The following is a 16,002-nucleotide window of genomic DNA, read 5'->3' on the forward strand; positions in this document are numbered from 1 at the left end:
GACTCCGTGTCCCCCTCCTGGCACTGTGGGACAGCTATGGAGCAGTGGGAGGTGGCGGGGGTGCGGACTTGAACATATTGGGGATATGGCCAAGACGTCTTTACCTTTATGGATCCCGACGCAGTCTGGCTCTTATAAATCCTAATCGAGTCTCATGATGTTTGCCAAGCAAATGGGACCACTTTGTAAGAGGCGAAGGCATCCTCTCCCCAGGAAAGGGGCCATGTGCTGGCAGAGGAGGTGTAAATGGACAGGAGCCACCAGCTCTTTCCGAAAGCCATATGATGTAACAGCCCCTCGACACTGCCTAGCTCGTGCTGGAAAATTTTAAAGAGAGAAATATAATGCTTTCCCATCAGCATAGCAACAAGTATGTGCTCAGCATAATCAGCCTGGCTCCAGGGTGGCAGTCAGCTCTGTTCTGCGTGCCCTTCGGTCTCACCTTGCATCGCCAGCGCCATGGATGTCTTCATGGAAAGACAGCCTTTGAAAGGACCCTGCTGGCTTCTTGGCTGCCCGTTGGCAACAGAGGAGAAAGGAGGACAGCAGTAGATGTTTGTAAAGTTCCATTTGCTTATCTCACTTAGGGACAAGCATTTTAAGCTCGTCTCCCAGTCAGCGTAATTAGACTTTCCAGAAACAGTCTCGCAGCTGTCTTGACATCACAGGAGCATTTTGATGAGCTTGGACAGGTACCAGTTCATCCGTCTGGCAGGACAGTGCAGCATACCCAAAGATTCTGCTGTATCTTGGTGGGTGCCATTAGTTCCCGGAAGGGTAATAGAAATATTTTTATGACAATATGCAAAGTAGTCATTCAAGAGCAGGCTTCTGGTGTCAGAACTTTTCTCTTCAAACCTAGCAACAAGTCTTCTATTGAATCGTTTTCTTGCAGAGGCGTCAATGAGCACAGAGTCCTTTCATTGATGAGCAGGCAAGGGGAAACATAATCAGAGAAGGAAGGAAGGTGACAAAGGAAGGTACGCAGACAAAGGGAGTAGAGAAGAAAGGCAGGAGGGAGACAGATGTCTTGAGCTGTAAAGCTTCCCGAAGTCAAGGTGCTGCCGCTTTAGAATGTGTAGTGAGTATGGTCTCACTGATACTGTGACTAACAGAGCATCAATGACTTCGCAGTCAGATCGAAAGCCTCTATCACATAAGTAGGTCTTCTACGATGGGAGAGTCTTGAATTTGACACCGGAATCATCTGCTCCTGGGTCTCCAGGGGTCTTTTCATCTAGGTGGAGTAGAGTTGTTCCGCAGGGCTTCAAGTGATGATGGAAATGTTCTCTGCTGTCAAAGTTCTTAAAGTGTGGTTAGTGCAACTGAAGAGTTTTTTGTTATTGTTGTTTAATTCTTAAATTTTAATTAAGCTGCACATGGTGAGTGTCTACCATACTGGACAGTGCACTGGGGGATTGTAGTTATCTACTGTAGGTATTTATGTAATGTCACACCCTTAGAAAAATATAGTCACTTCCTCCCACCCCAGAATTAGAGAAGGATTGTTCTATGGTCGTTCAATGAACCCTCGGAAATGAAAAATGAAAGCCTCAACTGAAAGAGAGACAGACCAATAGCTAAAACCATTCCCCCTGACCCTTTAGGTCTTCACTCCATTTCTTTTTCAAAATCTAGTCATTGGAAATATTTCTGGCATCTCTGCAGGAAGAGAAAGAATAGCTTCAGCTTTCGATTAACATGGACAGGACCAGCGCAGTGCCAAGTCTCTAGTTCAGAGATGCTTACTAAACAGATTCACTGTATGTCCCGAAAGGGAGTCTTCAAATTTTCTTATAATGCGACTGCTTTTATTACGGACTATGATTTCCTGTGTCAGGAAGAAAGAATATCTTTTCCCTCTAGTTGTAATTGCATGATTGTGTTTAAGGACCCTTTTGCTGGTAAGACCCTTCATCTGAGCCATAAGCAGGGTTATCTGTGTTCTTCAGAAAACTTTGGACAGATTTCTACCACTGTCGTTGACTCCGTGAGGACAGCGGATAATCGGGGCAGCTTTTGCCCCTTGGTACTTACGTCCTGCCTGTGTACATCAGTGAAAGTGGCAGGTAGACAAAAGAGGAAGGCAGCCTTTGGCCCGGTGATTCCGCTGCAGCCGCTAAAGGAAAAATGCCAACGCAAAGCTGAGCCACTAATTGGCAATGGAATAAACGAAAGAAATCTTGGTTCAAGTGGCAGCTATATTTTTCAAAGAGAAGATTTCAGTTGAAATGCCAAAGGAGAGAGTTAGCCAAAACATTTGTCTATGGAAATGTCTCTTCTCAATTTTATTCAGATTTACAGCCGAGTGCTAAACGAAGCATTTCTTGAGAACACATGTCATGGATAAACCAAGATGTTTATTTTTCCTAAGTGGCAGATCAGATTGAACTCACACAGCTCAGTTAGCGTAATTACTAATAGTCTGATTAATGCAAGCCACCATGATTGAAGGAGGGTTTGTTGGAACTGAGCTCCCGAGAAGGCCACGTCAACGGCGAGGTCGTTAGCTGAGCAAAACAGCTGCAGCAGGGTTTCATCTTTCAGGGGACATTAGGATAAGAATGGGTCAGATCAGGAACGTGTCTGCATGCTCTGTGAAACTACTGCCTGCTTAACGCACCGTGCAGGACATTGTCACATGGCTCTTACATAAGGACTGTGAGAGAAGTTCTACAATTTGAATTTAGTGTGAGAAAAGTGCTATTCTTCCTGGCGAGCTGCTATAATTCCTTAGGCAGTAAACCTGCACATCTCATTTGCGTGCCCCTTTTTGCCTTGGATTTCTGAAAGCTCAGAGCCGAATTCACTGTTCAGTTCCTTTATTGTCCTTGGATCCTCTTTCCTCCACCTCACGCCTGGTGAAGTACCAGCTCCAAAGATACTGGTCGTCGGCGGGAATTCTAGCTCTCTCCTTTCTGAGTAATCTGGAACAAGTCACTTTTCTTTCCGAGCTCTAATTTACTCATTTGTAAAGGAGGGTAATAATTCTTATTTCAAAGGTGTCTTGCTATAGTGATCGTTCACAGTAAATACACAAAAATGCTAATTTTAAATTATTTTTTTATACACAAATTACTTTAATCAGAAATCATATTTGAAGGCAAGTATGACATTAACGAGACAATCAAAATATAGTTTGAGGGTAATTATTTGAAGGACCGAATCGATGTTGCTTTTTTTTTCTCTCTTCTTAATAGTTTCTTCTAATGGTAAAATTTACGTACAGTAAAATGTACAAATCTTAAGTGTACAAATTCAGCGAATTTTGGCAAATGTATATATTCACCTAACCCATACTCCTTCTGTTTAGATATTGAAAATTATCATCATCCAAGACATTTTTCTCCGTCAACCTCTCCTCACTCGCCCAGTCACAAAACTTTTCTGAATCCTTCCACCGGTTTTAAAACTCCATATGAATGAAATCCGGCAGCCTGAACTCCTTCACGTCTGGCTTCTTTTGCACAGTATCCACGTCTTGAGATTCATCCATGTTGCTGAGGATGTAAATGGTTCACTTTCTTTTTCTGCTAAGTATTTCCCGTCCTATGAAGATACTCTCCATTGTTAATCGATTCTCCTGGTTGGGGACATTTAACTCTTTTCAAGTTTTGACTATCACGAGTAACAGCTGCCACGAACATTCTAGTGTAAGCCTGTCTGTCGTCCTGCGTTTTCAGCACTCCTAGGAAAATACGTGAGTAGGGTCACTGGGTGAAGTGGTTGTACCCAATTACATTTCCACCAGCAAAGTATAAAATGTTCTTAACCAAAAGGGAGAGTTACTGGTCTTTTTAAAAATAACATTAAAAAACCCACATGTACTATTGGAAGAAAAGTTATATATTTTTAGGTATTTTAAATAAATTTTTAATTTTGAAATCATTTAAGAGCTATAAAATTAGATAGTACAGAGACGTCCCACATACGCCATACTCAATTTTCTCTACTAATGTCTTTCATTAGTGTGGTATGTCAGCCACAATTAATGAATCATGGTTGACAGTTACGATTAAACTAAAACCCATACGTTATTCAGATTTCCTCAGTTTTTCTCTAATGTCCATTTTCTGTTCCAGAATCTCATTCAGGGTACCACGTTCTATTTATTAGTCATATTTCCTGAGGCCCTTCTTGGCTGTGACAGCTTTTATGAGTTTCCTTGTGTTTGATGACTCTTGACAGTTTTCCAGAGGTACTGGTATTTTGTAGGATTTCCCTCAGATGGGATTTAGCTGACGTTTTCCTCGCAATTAGGCTGGGGTCACAAAAATAAATGCCATTCTCATGACATCACATAAAAGATACATGCTGTCAATATGACTTATCACCGTGGAGGTTAACCTTGCTCACCTGGCTTGAAGTTGTATTTGGTGAGTCCATTGTGAAGTTACCTTTTCTTCCCCCTTTTCATACTGTGCTCCAGAAGGAAGCCACTATGCACAGGCCATACTTAAGTAGTGGGGAATGATTCTCTATCTCCTTAAGCACGGAATAGCTGCATAAATTACTTTTAATTCTTTGGCATAAGCTATGTGTCCATTATCTCTTATTATTTATTTATTTAAAACCAGTATTGATGCATCGATATTTATTTTATACTTTGGGTTATAATTCAATACTTTTTTTTTTTTTTTTTGGCTATAAATTGTTTCAGCTTTGGCTATTCGGAACACTTTCATTTGGCTCTGTGTCACCTCCATCAAAACACTGTAGTATGTGTGTTTTTGTTTGTTTTGGTGGGGCTTTTTAGTGTTTCCTTACATGAGGGTGATCTTGTGCATTTCCTGCTTCAGTCCTAAAATCAGCCATTTCTCCAGGGGGCCCTGGTTTCTTTCACTGAAGAATAGTGTTTAGGAACCAAATTCTGCCTGATTGGTGTGCTCCTTATTACTAGGGTATTCTCCTAAGGCTCTCTCAGTCAACTGAGCACATCAACGTGTGTACACTAACCCATGTTTGTACACATATCTATGAATGTTTCCGTATGTAACCTGTGTCTGTATTAAGCTAAACATGTGTTTATATGTCTGTAACTCTAATCCATTACCACGTGGACATTCCAGCCTACTCGCCTTGCTCATTTGTAACCTCCCACTACAGCAGTGAAAAGCCTAGATCCCATCCCTGTTAGCCATTTTTTTTTCTTTTACAAATGCTGTTAAAAATTCATAACCAAATCTAAGGTAGATTTCCTCCCATGTTTTCTCCCTGATATTTTACAGGTGGACATTTTACATGTGTGTATATGATCCATTTTGAGTAAATTATGAGTAAATTGTAAAGTCTGGGTCTAGATTCCTTTTTATTTGCATAGAGACATCCAAGTGGTTATAGTATTTTTGTTGAAAAGGTTATTATTGCTCCATCAATCTGCCTTCACTCTTTTCTCAAAAGTCAGTTGACCGTTTCTTTGTGAGTCTACTTACGGGCTCTCTTTTCTGTTGCGTTTATCTCTATGTCTGTTTTTTCACCAATACAACACTGTCTTGATTAATGTAGACTTATAAAAATCTTAAAATCAAGTATTAGAAGTCTTCCATCTTCATTCTTTGTTAAGTATTGTGTTGGCTGTTCTAATCTCTTGACATTACAAATACCCTTTAGAATCAGTTTGTTGACATCTCCAAATTAGCCTAATGAAACTTTGGATGGAGATAGAATTGAATTTATAGATCAAGTTGGAAGATAGGGATGTCTTTACTAAGTCTATCAAAGAACAAAAAAAATGTCTAGTTATCCTTTGATCTCTTTCCTCAAAGCTTTATAGTTTTCTGTTTATTGAGCTTGTGAATATTTTGTTAGATTCATACCTAAATATTTTGTTTTGGTGTGTGTTTTAATGTGGTATGTGTTTGGTATCTGTTATAAATGGTATTGTGTTTTAAATTTCAAATTTTTCTCCTTTGTGGCAAGTATACAGTAAAGCCATTGAATTTGGTGCATTAACCTTGTGTCCTGAAACCTTGCCATGAACACTTAGTTCCAGGAGATTATTTTGTTGACTCTATGCATTTTTCTACATAGACAGTTGTGTCATCTGTCAACAAAGATAATTTTGTTTCTTTCTTCACAATCTGTGCATCTTTTACTTTTTATCGTATGAGTTAAGACTTCCAGTCCAGCATTGAATACAAGTGGTGTCTTTGTACCATCACCAGTCTTAGGGGAAAAGCATCCAGCTTCTAAATTTGACGTCAGCTGTAGATTTTTTTTTAGATTTTTTTTTTAACTCCTCAAGTAGAAAAAGTTCCTCTTTTCATAATTCCTAGTTTGCTAGGAGTTTTTTTTTTTTTTTTAATCACGAATGAATGTTGGGTTTTGTCAAATGTTTTTTTTTCTGTTGGCCGATATCATAGATCTTTCTTTAATTTGTTGAGGTGGTGGATTACACTGGGTCTGTTGAATCAGCCTCGCATACCTAAAATAAATCACACTTGGTCATGGTGCAGAATTATTTTCATACATCGTTGGATTCTCTTTGCTAATATTTTGTGGCAATTTTTGTGTCTATGTCCGTGAGAGATATTGGTCTGTAGTTTTCTTATCTTGTAATGGTTGTATCTGGTTTTGGTATTAGGGAAATGCTGGTCTCATAGAACAAATTAGGAAGTGGTTCCCCTGCTTTCATGTTCTGAAAAAGCATGCAGAATTGGTATAATTTCTTCTGTAAATATTTGGTAGAATTCACCATTGAATACATTTGGGCCCAGTCCTTTCTCTTTTTGAAGGTTATGAGTTATCGATTTAATTTCCTTAATAGATATGGAGATAGGTTATCTCTTTCTCCTTATATGTTTTAATAATTTGCATGCTCTCGAGGAATTCATCCATTTCATCAAATTTGTGGGCATAGAATTTTTCATAGTTTTCTTTATTATCTTTTTAATGTCTATGGAATCAGTAGTCATGGCCCCTCTTTCAATTCTAATTTATATATTCTCTATTTCTCTGTAAGTTTAAATAGAAGTTTATCAATTTTATCGATCATTACAATAAACCAGGTTTTAGTTTTATTGAGTTAATATATTGTTTTCAAATTTATTGATGCGTGCTCTAACTTTTTTTTCCATTTGCTTTATGTTTAAATTGCTTTTCTTCTTCTAGTTTCCCTATAGGGAAGTTTAGTTTATTGATTTTAGATCGTTCTTTCCTAATATATGCATTTAATGCTATGTATTTTCTTCCAAGCACTGCTTTTGCTTTTGAAAAAAATCCCATATTTTAGTAATCTACCTTTAATTTACATTTTGTTTAAAATAGTTTAAAATTGCTTTTGAGACTTCTTAAATTCATGTTTAATTTTGAAGTATGTCCTTTTATTTCCAAATATTTCAAAAGTTTCTGGCTATATTTTTGCTATTGATTTTCAGTTTAATTCCATTGTAATCTGAAAACATATTTTATATTTATATCTTTAAAATTTTTAAATGTGTGTCTTTGGCCCAGAACGTGGTCTGTCTTGATGACTGTTTCATGAGAACTTAAGAAGAATGTTTATTCTGCTGCTTCTTTTTTTTTTTAGTTTGCTTACTCTATTTTTTTTTATTGAGATGTGATCGACATGTATTAGTTTCAGGTATACAACATATGATTTTAAATTTGTGTATATATATTGCAAAATGAATACCACAAAAAGTCTAGTTGCTTTTTCTGAAAGGAGTATTCTAAAATTGTTCAAGTTGATAGTTTTATTCAGGTCAGCTATTGCTTCATGGTTTTCTCTCCTTTTAATCTATCAGTTACTGACAGGAGATGTTGATGTCTCCAACTATAATAGTGGATATGTCTGTTCTTTCAGTTCTATTAGTTTTTGGTCATTTATTTTGATGCTCTATTGTTAACATGCATATATAGTTAGAATTGTCACATCTACTTTGTGTGAAATGAATGTAGATACTCCAGCTTTTTTTTTTAATACCAATAGCATGATATATCTCTTTTGCTTTTAGCCTGTCTTCATTTAAAATGAGTTTATTAAAAATATCTTAGAATTGTGTCTTATCCTTGTATTTTTAACCACTCTGACAATCTTTGTTTTTATGCAGTCTATTTATACCATTCATATTTAAAGTGATTATTGATATATTTGAATTAAGAGCAGTCATGTTTTTAATCATTTTGTATTCATTGCCAGAGGGTTCTTTTCTGCCTTCTCTGGCTTTATATGAGCATTTTTTATTATCTTCTTGTATCTCCTCTTGGAGCACAGCAATTACATTAAAAATGTTTTTAATGGTTTCTCTGGAGTTTAAAGTATTTAGTTTTAACTAATGTAAGATCATCATCAAATGACACTATTCTGCTTCAGATATAGTGCAGGTACTTTATAAGAGCATTCCTAATTCCTCTTTCCTGTTTATTGCAACCTTGCCGTCATTAATTTTACTTAGCAATATGCTATTATAATAATCTAGTACATGATGATGATTATTACTTTAAACAGTTAAAGCAGCCCCCCAACCACCCGGTAGCTGTAGTTTCAGTTTTCACAGTTTCAATTACCTATGGTCAACTATGGTCCAAAAATATTCAACAGAAAATTCCAGAAATAAACAATTAGTAAGCTTTAAATTGCACGCTGTTCTGAGTAGCGTGATGAACCCTCATGCTGTCTTACTCCGCCCCACCTGGAACGTTGAATTGTCTCTGCCCAGCATCTCCACACTGTAGATGCTTCCTCTGCCCACACTGTTAGTCGCTTAGAAGCCATCTTGGTGATCAGATCAGCTGTCACTGTCCTAGTGCTTGCGTTTAAGTCACCCTGGAGTAGCCTAGCGCTCGGTCACAATGCCTACATTCACCGCGCATCATCTCGTCATGTAGACCGTGTGTCATCTCAGATCACCCCATGAAGAAGAGTGCAGAACAAGAAGGTATTTTGAGAGGAAGAGACCATGTTCACATGACTTTGACTACAGTATATTGTTAAAATTGGTCTCATTATTATCGTTATTAATTTCTTACTGTGTATAATTTATAAATTAAACTTTACCATAAAGATGTATACGTAGGGAAAAAAACATAGCATAAATAGGGTCCAGTACCCATCCAGATTTCAGGCATCTGCTGGAGGTCTTAACCCCTGAGGATAAGGGGGACTACTGTAAATTTTATATTAATTCATAACAAGAAAAGTGAAAGGTTTTACTTTACTCATATTTTTTTTCTGATGCTCTTCCTTTTTTAAATCTACATCCAAATTTTATGTATATATATATATAAAGTGATATATATATATATATATATATATATATATATATATATATATCTCACTTTTCTTTTCCATGAAGAAAATCTTTTCCTATTTCTTGCAAGGCAAACCTGCTGCTGGTAAATTCTCGTTCTGAATGTCTGAGAAAGTTCTCTCTTTCACTTTTGAAGGATGATTTTGCTAGAATTCTAGTTTGGTGTTTTTAGTTTTTTCTTTCAACACTTTAGAATCTTCTCTTCTTTCTTCATGCCTTCTGGTTTCTGATAAGAAATTTTCTATGAATCTTAGCCCATTCTTCTATAGGCAAAGTATATTTTTTTGTCTCACTTTTTTCAAGATTTTATATTTGCTTTTGATCTCCTGTAGTTGGAATGTAGTATGTCTAGGTATAGGTTTTTGGTTGTTGTTTTTTTTAATTTTGGATTTATGGTTTGATGCTCATCATTAATTTTCAAAAGTTCTCAGCTATTATTACTTCAAATGTTTGTTCTTTTCTGTCTTTTTCTGGTATTCCAATTATGCATAATGACACCTTTTGAATTTGTCCCACTGTTCTTGGATCTAGTGTTCCATTTTTAAATTTTTATTTCCCTTTATGTTTAGTTTTAGAAGTTTATATTGACTTGTCTTAAAGCTTGCTAATTTTTTCTTAGCCTTTTGAGTCCACCAGAGACCATATGAAAGGCATTCTTCATTTTAGGTACACTGTTTTTCACTTCTAGTCTTTTGTTTCAATTCTTTCTTAGAACATTTATCTCTCTACTTATATTATCTGTGTTTTCTTGCCAATTTTATACTTTTGCTATTGGAGTTCTTAACATATCAATCACAGCTATCTTAAATTTTCTGTCTAATAATTTCAAAATCTGTGTCATGTTTGATTCTGACTCCGATGCTTGCCTTTTCCTTTAGACCTTTTTTTTTTCTTTGCCTTTGACACATTTTAAATTTTTGTTTGAAAGGTGGACATGTATTGTCTAATGGAATTGAGGTAAATAGGTCTCCAGTGTGTGATTTCTGTTCATCGACTAGGGAGATTGGTTTTGCCTCATGTTTTTTGTAGCTTTATATACAAGATGTTTCAAATTTCTCTAGTATCATTTTTTTCCTCCCTTCTCAAATTTGGGCATTCCTAAGTAGAGGCATACCTCATTTTATTGCACCTTGCTTTTTTGTGCTTTCCATATGTGGGGATTTTTTTTTTTTTTTTTTTTACAAATTGAAGACAAGGCCTTCCACCAGCAAAAAGATTATGATTCACATTATTGAGATACTCACTTTATTGTGGATGTCTGGAATTGAACCCACACTATATCTGAGGCACAGCTATACTTCTCAGAGGTAACCTCGTCTTACTGCTCTTTCAGCTGTAATCCACTAGTATCAAATCAGAGCATGTGGGTGTGGGGGTAAGCTACGAAGGAGGAGGATTATTTAAATCTCAATCTTCTAGTGAGCCAATGTCTCTGGGCTGTGAATTCCACACGTGTTCATTTTTGTACAGTGTATCAGTTTGCTTGGGCTGCCACAATAAAGTCCTATCGACTGGGGGTCTTAAAGACAAGAAATTTATTTTCTCATAATCCCGAGGGGTGGGACTCTGAGATCAAGGTGTCTGCAGGGTTGGTTTTGGTGAGACCTCTCTGCTTGCCTTGTAGATGGTGGTCCTCCCTGCATCTCCCCTCTGTGTGTTTGTGCCCTAATCTCCTCTTCCTGTCATGTTGAATTAGGGACCACCCTAGTGAGGTCATTTTAATTATCCCTTCGAAGACTGTCTTCAGATGCAGCCACATTCTGAGGGATTGTGGGTTAGGACTTCAACATGTGGGGGACACAGTTCAGCCCATAAACAGACAGATTGCTCCTGCTTCTCCTCGAGCGAGACAAGAGGACTCAAAGGGCTCAGAATGAGAGGGTCACACTCCCTCATAGGTCTTGAATGATGCTCTGGTTAAGTTCTTTTATCCTGAGAGTAGGCCTTTTTTTGTTTGTTTGAAGAACGTTCTGGGCGTGTTTCATCAAGTTTACTCCGTCCTTCCCCTTGCCAGGATCGTAAAAGTATATTTCTCATTTCTTCACTATCTGACGGGCTTCCCAAAGGAAAAGCCCAGGAAATGTGGGGGTTTCTCTAAGACCGCCGCTCCCAGGAGTGTCTCACACTCAAGCTAGCCCGCACTCTGCCTTCAGCAGTTCATCCCAACGACCATTTAAGTGCTTCGTTCAGTTTATATCTCCATGGGCTTCCTCTCCGGCTAAGCAGGTCTGGGTCATGGCTCTGGATTCACTGTCTTGCCAGGTTTTAAGGTATCAGTTGGCCCTACAAACTCAGTTCTCTGATGGGTCCAAGCAAAGTCATTAACTTTGTTTGCCCACCTTGTAAGGATGGGAGTAATAAATGTCTAAAATCTTTATATATTCATGTTTAAACCAGCAGGCCAGGTTATATTTTAAGTCATTCTATTTACTGAGAATTAAAATAATATAATATTTAATAATAATAATAATAATAATAAAAAACTACAACTGACCCCAAACAGAAGCTTCTCTTTTCTTCCTATTATGTGAGAGACTCCAAACATTTTCTTCTCTCTTTCCTTCTATTTTTATGCTTTTGGTTTATTCAAACTGTACGTTTAAATCTACAATGTTATTGAATTTTCGGAATACGAATCTGTCTCATTGTATTATCAATATTAAATTAAGTCTTATCCACAATTATTTAGGTTTAACGCAACATTTTACAGGTTATATTGTTCATCTTCGGTTCTTTCATACCGTGACTTATATGTTTTTAATTTGGATTGCTCTCTTAGTCAGCCGATGTGTATTTCACTAGATATTTCAGGAAGACTTCGTGGTAGGTATAATTTCTGAGTCCTTCAAAGACTAAGAATATTCTCGTTGCCTTCACACATAATCACCAGATTTTTATTCAGTCTCACTTCAAAACTTTGGGGGCTTTTCCCTGTGACTTTTGCCATCTAGTGTTACTGACGTATTTGTGGCCCCCAACTTTTTTTGGCGGGGATGGGGGGCTTGGTAAGTAGCCTTTTTCTGCCTGAATCGTTTTATTAACTTTTAGCCTCAAAATTCAAAAATTTGATCGAGGTATTTCTACATGTTTGTCGTCTCTCATTAATTTTCATCTGTAATTCTTGATCTCTTTCAATTCCGATATCCAGGTGTTCCCTTCAGTAAGATTTTTTTTTTTATCATGAAATATTTAAAACACATTGAAGGTAATAAAATCTTTATAATGCACACCCCTGTAGCTGCGACTCAGTTTTAGTAAATCGTAATAGTTTGTCACACATGCCACAAATAATTTGTAATAAACTATATTTTTCAAGCCATCGGTAAAAAGTCTCGCGCATCCTTCCACCATCCCGTTCCCCTTTTACACCTAAATGTAAACACTCTCCTGATTTTGCATCCATCTTTATCATATATTTCTGTATACTGTATACACGTGAGTTCAAAAATATGTTGTTATTTGCATGTTTTAACTTTAAATACTACGGAATGGTGTTCTTTCTTTTCCTAGACTACATTATATCTCTACTGGGGTAGCTACAGCTCTCTCTTATTCAATTTAATGTGCTGTCTCTTTCCATTATGTGAATATATTCTCAATTAATTTATCTTTTTTGTTGTTGTTGATGATGGACAGTTGCTTATGAATATAAATAATGCTGCCGTGAATATTCATTAACGAGTCTCCTGGTGCACAGATGTGAGTTTCTTTAGGTTTTGTACCAAGAAGTAGAGTTCCTTATAATAGGCATGATGACTCTCAATAGTAATATTAAGGAGCTGATTCACACATACATGGTCCTTACTATATGCTAGATAGTATTCTAAATATTTATATAAACTCATTTAACCTCTCAGAATAACTATGAAGTAGGTACTGTTTGCTATTCACGTTTTAGAATGAGGAGACCAAGACAGAAATTTCCAGTTTTTCTTTTACTGCTAGAGATATTTTTTTTACATTGTTGAGAATGCCCCAGTGCAGCTTTAAATAATCTTTGTCAGACTTAAATAATTTTTGTCAGACAAAAATAATTTTTTGTTAGATTGTGTCAGATATTTTGGTATTTTTCCAAGTTGGATATCTTTTCAGAAGATTTAAACCATTGAATGGTCAGGATCGATTGGCCTGTCTTACTAATTTTTATTTATTCGAACTTTTGGCTGCATTTTTCTTTTAGGGTATCTCTTTAGGACAGTAGATAACTCTTTGGGTTTTAAATCTGTCCTGGGAATCTGTCTTTAAACAAGTTAATTTAATCCTTTTATATTTTGTTGTTACTGATAAATATTTATATGTCTTTGTGTATGTATATATGTACGTATATACACATACACACAGACATATAAATATCAGTAACAACAAAATATAGAAGGATTATATATGTATGTGTACATATATACACATACACACCCTTTTTTGTTTTATTTCGTTTTATCAAGTATCTTCTGATAGTCTCACTCAGTTATTGCTGCTAAAATTTTGACTTCTCTTCTTGCCAGATTATGTCTCAGAGTGCAAAATCCAAAGCACCCAATAGCTTTCCTTCCTTGAAACTCAGCAAGGTTCTTGCTGTCACCCCGTGAGAAGCAGTGTACTCTTTGAGAGCCACGTGCTCTGTGTCTGCCGAGGCCAGAGGTGCATGGAGAGAGTCCACATTCTCAAGTGGGTCACCGGAAGTGATGATAAGACAGATCACTCCTTTCTCCTCTGTTCCTTGGGCCATATTTCCTACCTCTTGGGGCTGCAGAATCAAACAGTAATCATTAATTTAGAGGACACACTGCATCCTGGAGGATGGTGCTCCTCTTTTCAGAAGGGCATTGTCTTTGAGATGACACCTGTTGGGAGCAGACCGTTCCGTCACTCTATTAAGACAACAGCTCTATTTTTTGTCTTCCGTCCTCGTACTGAGCCAACCCCGTTAGCTCCTCCTTCCTCTTCCCATCAGTCACAAAAGTCCCCACGTGCACAAGGCAGCTGGTAGATTTCACTCTGCCCGTGACTTTCTGGAATGAGCCCGTCTCCTCACCAGGATGTAAGCTCCAGTTAAGAGGGATTCGTTTGGCTCACTGCCGAATCCCCAGTTACTCCAGCAGTGGCAGCGCAGTGCCTGGGGGTGGGAACAGTGAATGCTCGCCATCGTGAGTGGCAGGCGTTCATTCCCGTGTGCTCTTCAGGAGCCAAACTCCCAGCTTCCACTGCCCGCTTCTAACCTGGAACCGATTCGGCACTTACTATTTCTGTTCTGTTGGGTGTTCCATTAAGTGTTTACGTACATTTTTACTTCCCATTAATACCGTTTGCATTTCCTCTTGTTACAGTTTATTTCCTCTTGGTCTTCAGAGAGGAAGTGCACATAGCATAAAATCATTGCACAATCTTGATTGGAATTTTTTTTTTATTTTGTAATTACTTTGACAAGTGTTTTTTCTCCATTTGCTGTTTCCCTTCATTGGAATGGTTATCATACATTTGGACTTATGCCACCTCTTTCAGGATTATTTAAACATGCTTATCATTATGCTTTTTCGCCCATTTCCTCTGACTTGCAGGAGGTGTTCTACCCTTTGATTTCTAATTAACAACTGTTTTGGTGATATTCAGTCTCCTGTTTCTTGCCTTTCTGTTTATTTTTTAATACAGCCATCATGGCTTTTTAAAATCTGTCTTCGCTGATTTTAGATTGCTCATTATTTATGATTGCTCTAGTTCCCTAATAATGATTAAATTTTATCGCATGGTTAATATGTGCCACCCATATTTTCCAGGGCATAGGTGATTTATTTCATTTAAAATGTACAATAACCCTATTAGGTAAATACTGTTATCACCCCATTTTACAGGTAGCAAAGCTGAGACGAGACAGTTTTAGTAACTGGCCAATGGTCATGAGTAGTATGTAAGTGGCCAGGCTGCGAAATGAGCTTGTCGAGCGAGCCCAGAGTCTTCACTCCTCACCAGGGCCTGACAGCAGGTGAACAGTCTTCTTGAGTTTTCTTGAGACAGTGCATTAGAAAATGTCTAATTCATCCTCTCTTTCTCTCTCCTTCCCTCCCTCCCTCCCTCCCTCTCTCTCTCACTCTCTCTCTCTTTCTCTCTGCCTATCTGCCTGTCTCTCTCTTTCTCTCTCTCTCACACACACGCACACACACACACACATCCTAATTGAGAAAGAAAGATTGTGTGTGTGTGTGTGTGTGTGTGTGTGTAGTTAGTATTGCCAACTGAAGTCCTTTCTCTCAGAGTTTGTAATCTCTCTTCAAACCAATACTCCACACCTAGTAGTAAACCGCAGAGAGAGAAGCTGTGGGTTTATTGTCGAGTTGCGTCATAGTTCAGATCTCCGGCATCTTGTGGAGAAAAGTGGGGAGTGAGAATGGAAGGGATTTGCAACCAGAGGTTCCGTTTCTGTGTTCGAGGTTTTCTCCTTCACATTTGATGTGGTAGTCAGTGGTCTGCACCCAACCCACTTGGCTCTTTGAGGCCCCCGTAACTTCCCAGCAGGCCCCTCTGCTACAAACAAAAATTGAGCAGGCATCATTTGGGTTTCCCTGAAGCATGTCCTGTGGTGCCTTTTGCATTTCTCAGGCCCGATTAGACTTGACCCACGGCCCACACCTACGTGTGGTCTTTGCCTGTTGGATCTTAAGGGGTGTCGGTGATGTTCCGTCCACCGCAGGCCCTCTCAGCAAGCCGTTGTTTCTTGTGCAGGTAGCAGATGATCAGGATAGTGCTAACCTTTGATTCA

General features: G+C 37.8%; 1 protein-coding gene across 2 annotated transcripts in view; it reads left to right on the forward strand.

Annotated features, from left to right (window-relative positions):
- MINDY3 (MINDY lysine 48 deubiquitinase 3) overlaps positions 1-16,002 on the forward strand; it is a 352,604-nt gene that overhangs the window by 19,598 nt on the left and 317,004 nt on the right. For both annotated transcript variants that reach the window (XM_036226889.1, XM_036226890.1), the window contains exon 2: positions 3,314-3,700. The gene's annotated coding sequence lies outside the window, so the exon portion shown is untranslated. The remainder of the gene's footprint in view (positions 1-3,313; positions 3,701-16,002) is intronic.

The sequence above is a fragment of the Rousettus aegyptiacus genome, unplaced genomic scaffold (assembly GCF_014176215.1).
Source record: "Rousettus aegyptiacus isolate mRouAeg1 unplaced genomic scaffold, mRouAeg1.p scaffold_m13_p_10, whole genome shotgun sequence".
Classification (NCBI taxonomy): Eukaryota; Metazoa; Chordata; class Mammalia; order Chiroptera; family Pteropodidae; genus Rousettus; species Rousettus aegyptiacus.